The 13,690-nt window shown below is 40.1% G+C and overlaps 1 long non-coding RNA gene across 5 annotated transcripts in view; it reads right to left on the bottom strand.

Moving 5' to 3' along the window:
• Nucleotides 1-831: 831 nt before the first annotated feature.
• Nucleotides 832-13,690, bottom strand: part of LOC121076172 — a 50,981-nt gene continuing 38,122 nt past the window's right edge. For all 5 annotated transcript variants that reach the window (XR_005823375.1, XR_005823374.1, XR_005823376.1 and 2 more), the window contains 2 exons: nt 3,920-4,147; nt 832-2,361 (listed from right to left, as the gene is read on the bottom strand). This is a non-coding gene — a long non-coding RNA (uncharacterized LOC121076172). The remainder of the gene's footprint in view (nt 2,362-3,919; nt 4,148-13,690) is intronic.

Genomic DNA, 13,690 nt, shown 5'->3' with positions numbered 1-13,690 from the left:
GTAAGTCATAGATTATCATGAGGGTGACCAGGTGATTTGGGTCTGAAAGCTGCAAAACCACCACAACATAGCCCTGCATGAGAAGAACCGAGTCTCCAGCCCTGCGTGCCCAAGCCGAGAGCCACCCGGCAGGAGGCTGGACCCACTGCACACTTTGGCTGTCAGATGCCTGCTGCCAAACCCGGCTCTTCTGTCCTGCACTCCGCACGACAGGACTGGCTGTTCCTGACTGGGGTAAAGTGACAACCTGTTTTTGCTAATCCCAGAACGTGCTACCAGGAGCTGTCATTTCAGAGTCATCACACTCTCTGTTGATATCAGTGAAGTTAATCATGCAGAAGGAAAAAGCTTATATTAAAGCAGATAATTATTCCCCAGCTCCTTAATAACACATGCAGGGAAAGTGATTCTCATTGTCTTGGCAAACTCTGATATTTCAGCACATTTTCCACTTAGTATTGACGTTCAGGCATCCTTTCTCCTTTACACTTCCTAGGTCACGGTTTGTGCACTGGGCAGTACACACAAAAAGAGAAAGGTTTCTTTCCATGGACTGCTGTCCTTCAGAGATGGAGCCCTCACACATTTTGTAACATTAAAAAAAATGGTACTATGGGAACTTATTGATTGTATGTAACCTGCTTGTCCGTGTTTCTTTGGAAATTCTTCTAACTGAAAAGATAGCTGAGAAGTAGTTGTCTCTACCCAACAACATAACCATCCCTGTAAGAGCAGTCGGGATCTCTGTGTAACAGCATGGGGTAGGGATCTGCCAGCTCAAGCCTTCCCAACAAGTACCAGATGGACTTACAATCCCCAATAAAAGAAATATTCATGCAACATATGGAAATATATTAACTAAAAGAAACACACTCAAAGAAATATTGATGTGCTTGCTTTCTCAGTGGGACTTATTTGCTAGGGCAAAGCCAGCTTCAGTGTCTCTTAACCACATTTCTCAGCCCTTTTGGCTGTGAGACCAGGTCATACAAAGCCAGGCAGATATTTCTGTGCATGCAACAAGATCCAGATGTTACAAATGCTCCTGGTCCTTTGTCCTTTCCAACCCTCATGTGGCTGGACCTAGCCTGGGTTATAGCCAACTGTCTCCTCAGCTTAAATTTGCCCAGAAATTTAAGCCTTTGCTTTAATAAAATTCTCCCAGCCCTTGATCCTCAGAGGAGAGGCAGAGGGTAGAAAATGGAGGAATAACTCTCACAGTTCACCTTAGAGGTTATTGCATCTGCACTTTGGGAACTAGCAGACATCAGGGCTGGAGTTCCACAGTTGGACTAGACATAGAGAAAAAAAATCTTGCAATTTGTTCTGAAACTAGAGAGATTTCATCCTATTTTGGAAGCTTTCCAGGTAAAAGCCATGTCTGGGACCCTATCCAGATTTTCTGCAAAGCAATGGCTGTTTCATTTCCAGATCATTTCAATCCTCAAGATCAAAGGGAGCCTGATTTTAAAAGCAGGAATTAAGTACTGGCGAAGAAGAAGGCAGTTTTAACTTTGCTGTAATCATGCACATGACTCGCAGAGGAGTTTAGTCAAAAAGTTTGGGGGGTGTTTTTTGTTTTGTTGTTTGTCTCTTGCTTCATTCCTTTCCTTGTTCTCTCTTATCTTTGATCCGAGCATTTCCCCAAGACACTGTGAGAACACGGGTGTGAGAGGAATATGAAACAGATTGCAGGGAAAAGGTTGATAAGAAGCATTCAGTAGTTGCTGGTGTTTTTCTTTTTCAAGAATGTGGCTCAGAAGCAGTTCAGAGGAAATTTGGAGAGATGAAGACAGGGGATGAAATACACATCCCTGTGGGATCACAAACAGCCCTGGGTGTTGTTCTGCAGGCTCTTGCTTCACACAGTGGTTCTTTTTGAGCTAGGTTGGCTGCTTTTTAATAATGTCCTCTTCGGTCATTGATGCTCTTTCATGGCACGTTAACCTCAAAAGGTTTAGATCATTTCCCAGCTTTCCTGTTTGGATTCCACTACACGCATATGAACACAAGTCCCAAACCCTCCAGTTCATTTATGCACATTTAAAAACCACCGCTAAAATAGTTCAGCAGATTTAACAGGTGCTGCTGGGGCTTCAGATATATCTGAAATAGCATCAAATGGTCAAAAGAAAAAAAATCAAAATATTTTTCTGTCACATGCTGTCACACATTGTCAGGGAACCTTGTGCTATAGCTGCAGTGAAGTTGAATCTGATTAAAAGATCAGCAAACAAGGCAGGTTGAGGGGAATTTGATCTCATCATTGCTATGCCTGGAAATACCTGTCATCTCCTAGGTTGTCCTGCATTGTGACACTCTTTCTTATCCAGTTTGCCCATGGACATTCATGGTGACATTCTGTGCAAGCAAAAGGGGGAAGAAACAAAAAAAGACTTGAACCATTCCAATTTTATTTTCAAGTCCTGTATTATTATTCCTCTGAGATCAAGCCTAAACATAAATACCAATTATCAGAGCTACAGACAAATGAATAATTTGATGTAAAACAATCCTGCTTTATTCAAATGAGAGTAGAGGTGAAATTAGAGCTACGCAGGATATTATGTTAAAAAGCACACACACACACGCAAAAAGAAAGAAAGCAAAATGTCTAATTTTAACATAGTGTTGTTATCTGTGATTAATGATTTCCGTGGGTGTATAACTCTTATGCAAAAATGCCATGTAATCATGTACATATTTGATTAAATAGCTTAATTTGTGTTCATTTAAAAAAAAATAAAGTAAAGCCAAATAAGCTAGATAATGAGTGGGCGTGTTGTAGGAAAAGCAGATGGGATTTGAGGCACTAGCTGTGTTCAAAGGAAGCCACCAATTTCACTTCAAGAATATTTGCGTATGAAAGCTGATATTTTCTAGAAACATTCATGAGTAGAACACAGAGGGAAATTTTGCCAAATTTTGCTGTTTTTAATGAAGGCACACAGGGGAAAAAAAAAAGAAAAAGTTCAGCTGAGCCTGGTTCAATGCGCGCTCCTTGGGAAGAGCATCTTTATTTATTTATTTTTCTATGTTTACTGGAAATGTTTTCTTTCTCCGAGTCAATTATACCTAAAGAATCCTTTTGTTTACATCTGAGCTTCTGACAACAACCTCCCCTTTCTTTTCCCTCACCTGTGGGATTAAATACTTATTTTTCATCACACAATAAAAAAAGACACCTCTCCAGACTAGAAATAATGGGATTTTTTTTTGTGGGTAAAGCTGTGTAAATCAGTGTCAAATGAATGGACAAAGCTTTAATGGGGCTAATAAACACATCCCTCTGTACTGAGCAAAGGGAATTTTTATGAAAATGATCAAATAAAGTAATAAAAAAGAAGGGGCTTCCCCTCTGGGTTTATGAGCTCTCTCGTTACACATTGTGTATGACACACTGACTGGCAGAATATATGATGGACTGTCATACATTGCAGAACGACTTCAATTAGGATGATAAGATGACAAGTTCCCATAGTTCATATCTGGGCTGGTTGTGTTTGTTTTTTTTAACAGGGCTCTCACTTTGACCTCTTTCTTTCTAATGTTTGATACGAAATTTAAGGGGCCAGTTGAGGTCAGAGGAGACAAAATATGACTTATGTTGGGGGTGGGAGAGGAGGGCTATTTGTTTCTTTGTTTGTTCTTCTATCCATGGATAGGATCCTGTAATTCAGTATATGACTCATTATTAAAAATAATTAATGCAAACAGTTCAACCCACATGCACAACTCCAGAGTAACAAACCAGCAACTGCAGCCTGCCGCTCACAAACAACTGCAAAAATCACACAACCTACAAGCAAATAAGGAGGCACATCAGACAACACGACACACAAGCCAGCATCCACAAGTGTCACTGTGAATTGCTTTATACTGCCTAGTCCTCTGTGTAGGATGACAGGGTCAGAAATACCTTTATTTCCACAAGAAAGAAGCTGACTTCAGGCCCATCAAGACAAACTGGAAGAAGCAGAACACCAACATTGTGGTTAGTTCTGGGATTGTCCAGCTAAAAAGCTGTCTCTGAGTTCTCAGTGGCTGAAAGCTGCAAAGCCTTTGGCTTGAGACACATAGGAAATTATGCTTGGGAAGGACTTGCATCTCAGATGGATGTCCAGGTAGTACAGCTGGCATTTTGAACCTCAGGGAAAAAATAAACAAACAAACAAATAAATAAATAAATAAATAAATTTTTAACAGGTAAAACTTATAAGTAGTTAGAATTTTAATGAAGGTTTTAAGATTCTGGGAAAATTTACATATATATATAAGAAAAAATTTCTATAAGGCCTTCCTTTACGTGTATGTTAGAGTTTTTTAAATGAGTATGTTCCAACAGTCATCAAGAGCAAACATTGCTCTTGTTGGACCTACCTATAACAATACTGGGTCAGGATCAATCTCAGACTCTCAGACTGCTTCTTCTGTGGCAGCTATAAAATAGACAAAATGAAGATGGAAAGCTATTCATCCTCTACAGGACAAAGTGAGCTCCATGATAGCACTGATCCCCGAGACCATCATCTCCTGACCCCAGGGATAATCTGGCCAGACAGCATTGCCTCATCTGCGCAGAATTTGACCCAAGCATTTTACATTGTGGCATGATTTGAGACAGTCCACCAGCCTGCAAAAGGGAAATGTTTTCCAGTAGAAGATCAAATATTTTCCAGGTGGTCTATTCTGCAGATTCAGCATTATTGCAAAAGATTTGCCTTCAAGTAAAAAAAAAAAAATAAATAAATAAATTTGCTTGTATACGGGTCTCAGAAGCAAATCAGTAAGTGGAAAGAGCAGGATAATGGAAGCATTTATCACTGAACAAAGATGCAGGTTTGGTTTGCATACATTCAGGTGGGAATGATTCTGACTTTGAAGAATGGCACATGTCACGATATAGCCATACAAAAGAATATAACTCAAACATGACAAAAAAGAAAAGCCTTGCTAGGTAGGAACAGAATAGCAAAACTCACTTCACTTCTCCATAGCTCTCATAAGCCACAAATATCAGTATTTACCAGGAAGAATTTCCTTGGCATCTACTTCTTGGGATAAATCGAGGTCTAAATCTAGACTAAAGTGCCCAGAAGCTCCTAGTGAAGGAGAAAAAGAGAAGAATAAAGGGGAAAAATTCAGCTGAGTTTAATCTGAACAGTGTATCCATCACCAAAAATGATACAAATCAGCTATTACTGGATCATGCAAAAGCAACTCCACTACCTGTGATCCTTCCTTTGCTTTCTAAACCTCTTTTCAGCCCAGCCTAATGAATTGTCAGAACTGTCAGACAGCTCCAAGGAATGACAAATGTCTATGATTTGCTGCTGCTGCTGCTACTTTGCTGAAAACACCTGATGTATATAGTCTTGAAATCCTCTGTTTTGTGTTACAGGCAAGGGTAAGCTGAAGGAATTGGTGTACGTGTGGAGTTATTTTCTTTCATTTTACGTATATGTAGCCTAATTAAAAGAATATGATAAAAGAAATTCTCAAACCAAGAAATGACTGAAAGGAGGCAGAAGATATAACCTTAGCTGTGGTCCATTTTGAGAATTTTACAATTCCATATTTAGCTATATGATTTTATGTTGTGTATAATAATCGTCTGTTACCCAACATAAACATACAATGATATATCCCTATACTTGTATGACATTTTCTTCATCAAGATTATAGGTAGTAAAACACAAAGCTTTCTAACTCCACAAAGAATTTTTTGACAGACAATAAGATCAATCAAATAATTAATTTGACAAATATCAGAGTTTGAGTTATACAGGCTCCAAACATTTATTAACTTGCAGCCAGATTCTGTGAACATTTGTCATTGACTTAAATGGGTCTAAGATTTCACTTCTTGACGAGTGACAGGCCCTGATGGGTATTTAGTCATTTCTGCTATACCAGATTGGCACTGTACTTAATACATTTGCTAATTCTGTCATAGAGCTTACTCTCTATAACATTCCCCTGCACCTTCCCTGAAGAAATTCTTGTGAATCTGTCCTTTGAATAACACACACACAGACAAAAATATAGTTTTGGAAAACAGACAGTGCGATTCTTTTGCTTAATTAGTCACTTGTCCAGCATTGAAATACTTTTAGAAAACGTTTTTATTGACTAGAGAACAGTTTTCACTGCTTTGGTGCTAGTCAGAAGATATTTTCAAGATCAGCTCCCAGGCAGTCAGGTCAGTTGTATGACATTATGAGAGAGAACCTTCATTATGTGAGTACCACATAGATGATAGCCACAAACATAGTGTTATTCTTGAAGGAAATGGACACCGGGAACCTGATCTGAGTAAGAATAGGAGGGTCACAAACTGGGTCCCTCAGCTGAAAGAAGAGGAAATAAGGTCCTGGAAAGCTGATCCATCTGCATCAGTGAAGGAAAAATGTGGATCATTCCTCTTACTATCACAGAGTGAGGTCAATTGTCATAGAGTGAGCTACTTGTGGTGCTGGTCCAGACTCAAAGGGCTGCTAAAACTAGGAACCTTAATGAGAGCTATGAGGACATTTTGTCTTTTCAAACCACTCCCGTGAGTCTCCCCATTTTACAACCAGAGAACTGTGGCACAGAGGAAACAGCTTGAGACTTCCAGGGTATCAGTTTGCTGGAACGTATTGAAATCAAGAGAAATCAAGACTTTAAACAAGGGTTAAATCCAAAATAATCCGGAGAATTTGGTCTAATAGGCTTTGCTCTTGGAGGTCAATTGCAATAAACCAGCAGGCAGAAAACAGGTCCCCGGAATATTAAGTGGATGCCTAATATTGTGGTAATACACCCTCTCCATTATGAACAGACATGTTCTCAGGCCAAAATGCTTGCCTCAGTGAAGATACTGGGTTATGGTCACCCCACAGTGTCACAGCAAAAGCACTTTGATGGGACTATCTGAGGATCTTGCAGGGCATCTGCACTGGAGGATAACAAAGGAGGTACGGTGCTTGCTCAGCAATGAGAGCTGAGCTCCCACACACAGCCACAACAAAGGGCAGGAGGAAGCTCTGAGATACACTGCTGGTCCCATAGATGCGCTACAAATGAAGATGTGTATATCCAGACAGGAGGAATAATGAGAAATAAATGCCAAAGGGATTACTGGGTTCCTCTCATAGATTAACTCTGGTTTGACAATGGTTGGGGTTTGGGAACTCCTCTATGATTTAAGAATAAGAATTCCTCTCTAAGTGGCCTAAAACTCACTGCTATATCATCACTTGCTGTTGTCAAATAAATAATCATGCGAAATCAGCTGCAGAGAAAAGTCTCCTGTAGAACTGAGTTCATGCATGACATATGATATATCTTTTCAAAGGAACAGATACATCTTTCTTACAGCCAGCATGAAGCTTCCTTCACTGCACCTTCCCTCCCATCCAAATCACCTCAAATAAATGTGAGTTCTGCTGTGTTCACAGTAATTCCTTCATTTTTAAACACATAATGGAAATGTATAACTAGTCCTCATAAAAATTTATATCTCAATTCATCCCTTTAATTTATAACAGGCCCTCCAGGCAGTTATTATTCAAACATTAATAAAATGCCTATGGATCACCAAAAGCATCAATTTTCACATTCACCTCCCCTTCTATTTGTACATATATAAAGCCAGATTAGAGTTAATGCCACTTCTGTGTCTAACAACAATTACGTCTTTAATAAGATAGGAACAAATGATATATTATCTTAATCATGTTAGGAATTTGAGTTCTTTTCATGAAACAAAGTTGAATTTTTTATGTCCTTTGTGACAATTGTTACTTAACAGCCTATATGTTTGGATATTGCAGTTTATGCAAATGTTCATGTTCTATAAATTTTAGATTTATCTCCATTTATCATTCTACATGTTCGAATATAGAGACATTATGGTTTAGCATGTGACTCTGCACACAGTCTAAAATATGATTTGGACACCTTTCATTTATTTATATCACAGAGAAAAAGATGGAGGGGGGAAAATAGCTAGTGCAGGGGCTAGATCCTCAACTTCTATAAAGCGATATACTTAGCAAAGCTACATCTCACTACACTGATATAAATCTACCTGAGAATTTGATCTTTCATTTGTTAACAGTTGAATTTTAAAGGATTTAAAAGTGTATAAGGCAACCCAGGCTTCATTCTGTGTTCTAAAAGCTGTCGCCAGCTCATTGCATGTCACATTGTAAAAACTCTTACTCATGAGAGTAATTATTGCTAATATGAGCTCTATTATAGAGAGACTAGGAGATAACTTGCATGCAGAATGGTTTTTTGTTTGAAACACATTTAAGAGGAGCAATGATGATTAGGGACATAAAAATACGTAGGAAAGAATTTATTTTTTTCTTTTTTCTTTTTTTTTTTTATATTGAATTTTGAAGCCAGTGGAATTCGGTGAAGAGGGTGAGAAACATAGATGCTAGGCCCATATTTTGGTTCTGTGTAAATCACTACAGTTGTGTTGACACCCAAGAAACAGCATCAATTTATGTCATCTAAGAAACTAGCCCTTTGCATGGCCATCAAAGGAAAACAGCAGCGACAACAACAAAACACTCAAAGCTGAGTGTTAGATTTATTTTTGGACTTTGCTTGTGCTAATTACCAGTGGTGTTCTGGATGGTTGTTAAGCTAAGGAGAAATTACCAGGAATGGAGATGGTTTCATTATGGTTTTCATTATGGTTTCTTTACACAGGTAAACATAGTATATAGGCAAGAATTCTGTTCTACCACCTTCATTATGGAAACTGTATTTGTAGCAGCTTTGCAACCAGGCATTAGCTGCCTAGGAAAGCTGTCTGCCTTAAAGAGTTTGCAGCATTGATCTGGAAGATTTTATTGCAGCGTCTCCCACCTATGCCCACGGGACGCTCCCCTTCATTCACGAAGGTACTCTCTCCAATTCCCAAGCACTGTAGAAAATGCTGATGAAGACTCAGGGAGGGACCAAAACTAAAGTGAACCCCATTAAGACAGGAGCTGCCTTCCTGTGTGTTTCATTATTAATACTTAGTTCAATTACTCTGATTTCTTCTGTTGATGAATTAGTAGCACCAGAACCAAGTCCCTGGCTGATACCCATTTGTCTTTGCTTATAAGTGCTAATGTGATCCTGTTCCTTTAAAATCAAACTCCTGCTTCAGTCACTTTACGTCTTTGCAACACTAACTGTCTTTTCACTAATTGGTTCTGTGTAAATGAAACAAGCTGAAAAACGCTGTGGCACCAATAAATATTAATAAGTTATTGTTTGTTTTCTTTACCTTGCTTATGAATTCATACAAAGACAGTGCTAAGACATTAACTCCAGTCTATTAATTGCCACCTGATAATTGCCACCTGATACTTTTCTCCTGGATAATTAGGTACCCATTAGTTCTAATCAAGTAGTTACTTAATTATTGCAGTAATTAGTCTAATGGACTAGCAAATTGAAGCTTTATCACTTTTAGATACTTAATGTTCCTGACAGAGTACTTCACAAGTGTCAGGGTTCCTGATTCAGCAACCTGCTGTCTATGAACCCCCTGCTGCCACTTCCACCCCACCCACGCTGCTCCCCAGCCACTTGCTGAAACAACTCTGATTGTCGAAGCCAGAGGCAACATAAGTTTGAGTCCTTCTTCCTTCTTGTTCCCTTTCCCACCCCCGTCTATGCCTCCCCTCCTGTGCTCTTACTGCTCGGCTCATTCCACACCAAAAGAACTTTGCTGGGAAATTAAATAACATCTTGGCATGGAGATCACATGCATTAGACTGTATGGCAGCGTGATTCAAAGGAAGGAGCTAATGTTGGCAGGTGTGGGAAGAAAAAAGCAACTGCGAGGGGAGAAATAATAAAGAGCATTCATGAATACTCAAACACAGCCAGGCTTGGAAAGAAAAAGAGAGAGGAGCAAAGACAACTGGTGGTAAATGAAGGCATGGCTCCAAGGTCTGGGACTGGTAATAGGTCTCTCTTTCATCTTTGAATGAGAGATGCGAATCTAACAGAGATTTTTACTGAATAAAAATCCTGGGAAGTCATTTCTGCCCATGTACTCTGTAGCACAGAGTTCGTGGACAAGAGACCACTAGCATTTCTCTGGTCTATCTTTTTATGATTAATTTCATACTAAATTCTGAAGGGCTGTCAGTCCTACTCCTAACACTTCTATGATCTTCAGTTCAGAAAAGGCATGTGAAATGCCATCCTCCCGCTGCTTTCCATGCACTGGTCCATACGTTGTCTTTGTGGATCATGATTTCTTTTGGATCCTAGTGTGTTTGAGACAGGCACAGGCATTTAGGAGCATCACAGCATTAAATGTGGATTTCTGTCTCCCATTGATCATCTGATCCAGATTCTCCCAAGCCTTTTCATGTCAGATTTGTATTAGAATTGATCATCAAGCCCTTTGGCAAGTGTCATCTGCCCCAGGCGTTGCAATGTGTACCATATAAAAGCTCGTTGTACTGGGAAAGGGAGAGGGAGGGGAAACAGAATTGATCCTACACAGAAATAAAGAGGTTAATTCCATTCAATAATGCTTGACAACTTGCTAATGGTAAAACTACTTCACATATGTGGTAAGATTATGTATTCTGAAATAGATGTATTTGTCTTTCTTGATCGGATATCTGATGTTTCCATTACTGCTAACTCTGTAGCACAGTCTGGGGCTTTGTCCAGAGAAAGGCTCCAGAACATGCCGTGATTGATTTCTGCTGAAGGGTGCTGGGTTTCCAACCAGCCACGTACCTGGGTTTGTTTTTATGGATAGCAAGGTACAAGCTGGTGACTGGTTTTTGACCTACTGTGGAATTAGAACAAGGAGAAGTTGTGCACTGGATTAGACTTCTCTTATGCTTCAAAATCTATATAATTTAGGTTATCACACAGAGACCAGAGTCCCCTAGTCAGCCATGTAACACATATTCATAAGCCAAAACATATCCCTTACTGCAGTATCCTCACAAATGTCAGAATTTTATTTACTTATTGAATTTTCCTCAGTAAGTTCATATTATCAGAACTGAGAAGCCAACAGTTTTCTGGGGAAGCATAAATAAATTTTCCTAATTCTTCTTACTGTACAAAAATAAGTTCCTTTTTCAGTTACTTTACACTCTTACCCAAAATACTCAGACCACGATAAAGAGGTCACTAGCTCATGAGATTTCTGCCATAGCTCCATGTGCATCCATCACAACTGTATGTGAATGCTCGTTTACTCTGAAGTTACTCTTTAGGTAACAGCCAATAAAACCTTATGCTGCTATTGAGAAATCAAACCACAGAACTGCTTAAACACCTGTGTGAGGCCACTGAGCAATAACAGTCCCATGCACTCAAAGCAAAATTAGGCAAAGTGTACTTGGCCCATTAAGAAAACATATTGCTTGAAATTACAGTGCCTCAGGATGCCTGGATCCTGCTCCTGGTGCTGGCTCCATTGGACAGTTCTGCCAGCCCTACTCAGCATGGGACCTGTATTGACCTGAGTTCAAGCACCTGAAACCACTGTCTCTGTTGAAGGCTCCAAGTGGCAGAAATTTACCATGGATAACCTTGTCTGACCTCCCAGACCAGCTCGTACTTCTCTGTCCTGCTGTGACAAAACTTGGTCCAAATTTGTACCCAAAATGAGGGTGATGGCAGAGCGGCAACAGGTCTGGGGGGATCCATCCAGGGGTCTCATGCATGCTGTGCCTGTGCCAGGGCTATAGAGAGACCGTCTGTCTCCAGTGCTATCGATCCAGCACAAGAACTAAATTCATTTTAAGGATGCTGAGAGAGAACGAGAAAACTATACGTGACAGATGTTAGTCACGTTGCTTAATGTACTACTTGAAGGTGTTCAGATGCTCTGGTGATGAGGGTGCTAATAAAACCAATGCAGAATAGAGTGAAACGGGCTAAGAAAGGAATTTTAGCTTTAGAAAGCTAAAAAGGCTTTTTAGCTTGAGGGTGGATTAAATGTCATACTATCCACATCATCAATTTTCCCTCTGGATTTGACTTTGAAGCACTTGTGCAGTTCTTCAGCAATGACACAGCAACAAGAAAATTAGAAGACAAACTGAGAATACCTTTTATGTTGGAAATACCAGGAGAAACTGTCCAATGATTATTGAGAGAGGGAGATGTAGAACTCATTAAGGCAAGATTGCTTGGAAAGCTTATGATGGTGTTTCGTGCAAAAGAAAAGTGGAAAAAAGAAGCATAAAGAAGCAAAATCCTTAGCACCCTTTCCCTATCTTTCTCTGTGCACTTTCTAGCACTTCAGTTCACAGGCTCAGTAGGCAATCAATTTTAGCTTGTAACAATTCAGCAGTTTAAGATCTCCATAATAGTTTGGACCACTGCTGTTCAATGGGCTGCACAGCTTATGGAAAAGCCTGCGTGTTGTTCTGGGGAGAGGTAAGCACAAAGGGAAGGAAGAATCAGGGAGGCGAGCTGCTTCCAATTTGTCTATCCAAATCTAAGATGCTTTTATGGGATGTGAGTTATTATTGGAAAGATCTTAGTCTTTGTCTTTTTGAGGAGTTCCTTGAGCACTTCTTTTATACTTTTCATCATTTTCTTGCTTTTGTACACATGGAACAAATGCCAGCCCAGAGAATACAGGGGATAAGACAGATCAAAGACAATTGTTCAGCCTTCTGCCACTGAGTAAAGAAGGGTTGTTTGCCTGTGTGGGAAAGTGAGTAGCTAAAGGGTGACATACAGAATGCAATGTGCATCCTCATGAGCACTTCTGGCAAACATAAAGTGCAACATACCTTGCACAAAGGTAATAGGAATTTGCCCTAAGGGAGACCAAAGTGTTACTGAGGTGTAGCTAATTCACAGTCAGTCTGGTCCTTGCTCCCATCTCCTGACTGCCACAAGGAGCTACATCCTGGGTCCTGCTGATGAGAAGAGCTTGGTACCCAAGAATTTCAGAAGAGCCTGAGGTGGAGTTTGGAAAGCCACTCCCAGACATAATTTCATCCTTCTGGCATACCTGAACAGAGAGGTGGGAGTATGAGAGAAATGTTACACAACTCATGCCCCAGGAAATGCAGCACTGGCCAGAGGGAAGAGAAGTGAATGTCTGGGCCACCTTTCATTGCTGTATGCCAGCCTCATTGGGCTTCTGTAGCTGGCCTTTGCTAAAGTTTAACGATATGTAAATGGGTAAAAAATTATCTGGTAAAAAATTATCTGGCTCTACTTTCTCATTCTGGTATTGGGGGTAATCCAGGTGAAGCAAGTACCAAATGCTCAAATTCAGTTCACCCTCTTGGACATCTGTCTTCTGTCACCCCAGTGCAGAAAAGCCTGGTAGGTGCCAGTTTGGCCATGTCCCCTATCAGTTGCTGCAAGGGATTTGTGGTGTCTTCTTTAGCAACATGCACATCAACAGCACAACCAGCACAGTTGTCCAAGTCCATACCAGCACCCCAGAAACAGCCTGGGGAACTTGGATGTCCTCTCATGTCCTAACACAGCAAGTAATCTGCTCCCCTTCTAATATGACTTTTTCATCATTATTTTGATGGTCCTAATATAGATCCAAGATAATCTCAGGGTAAGAATGAGGAGGGACTGATCATTCTAAGTTTGGGCATATAGATGTTTGAACCCCTGGATTGGAGGATCTTTGTTTTTTGTCGTGATTTTGTTTTTTTGCAGGTTCTTCTCAGCTGCT

This window comes from Cygnus olor, chromosome 11, assembly GCF_009769625.2.
Source record: "Cygnus olor isolate bCygOlo1 chromosome 11, bCygOlo1.pri.v2, whole genome shotgun sequence".
NCBI lineage: Eukaryota > Metazoa > Chordata > Aves > Anseriformes > Anatidae > Cygnus > Cygnus olor.
This window is presented reverse-complemented; position numbering and strand designations above follow the sequence as displayed.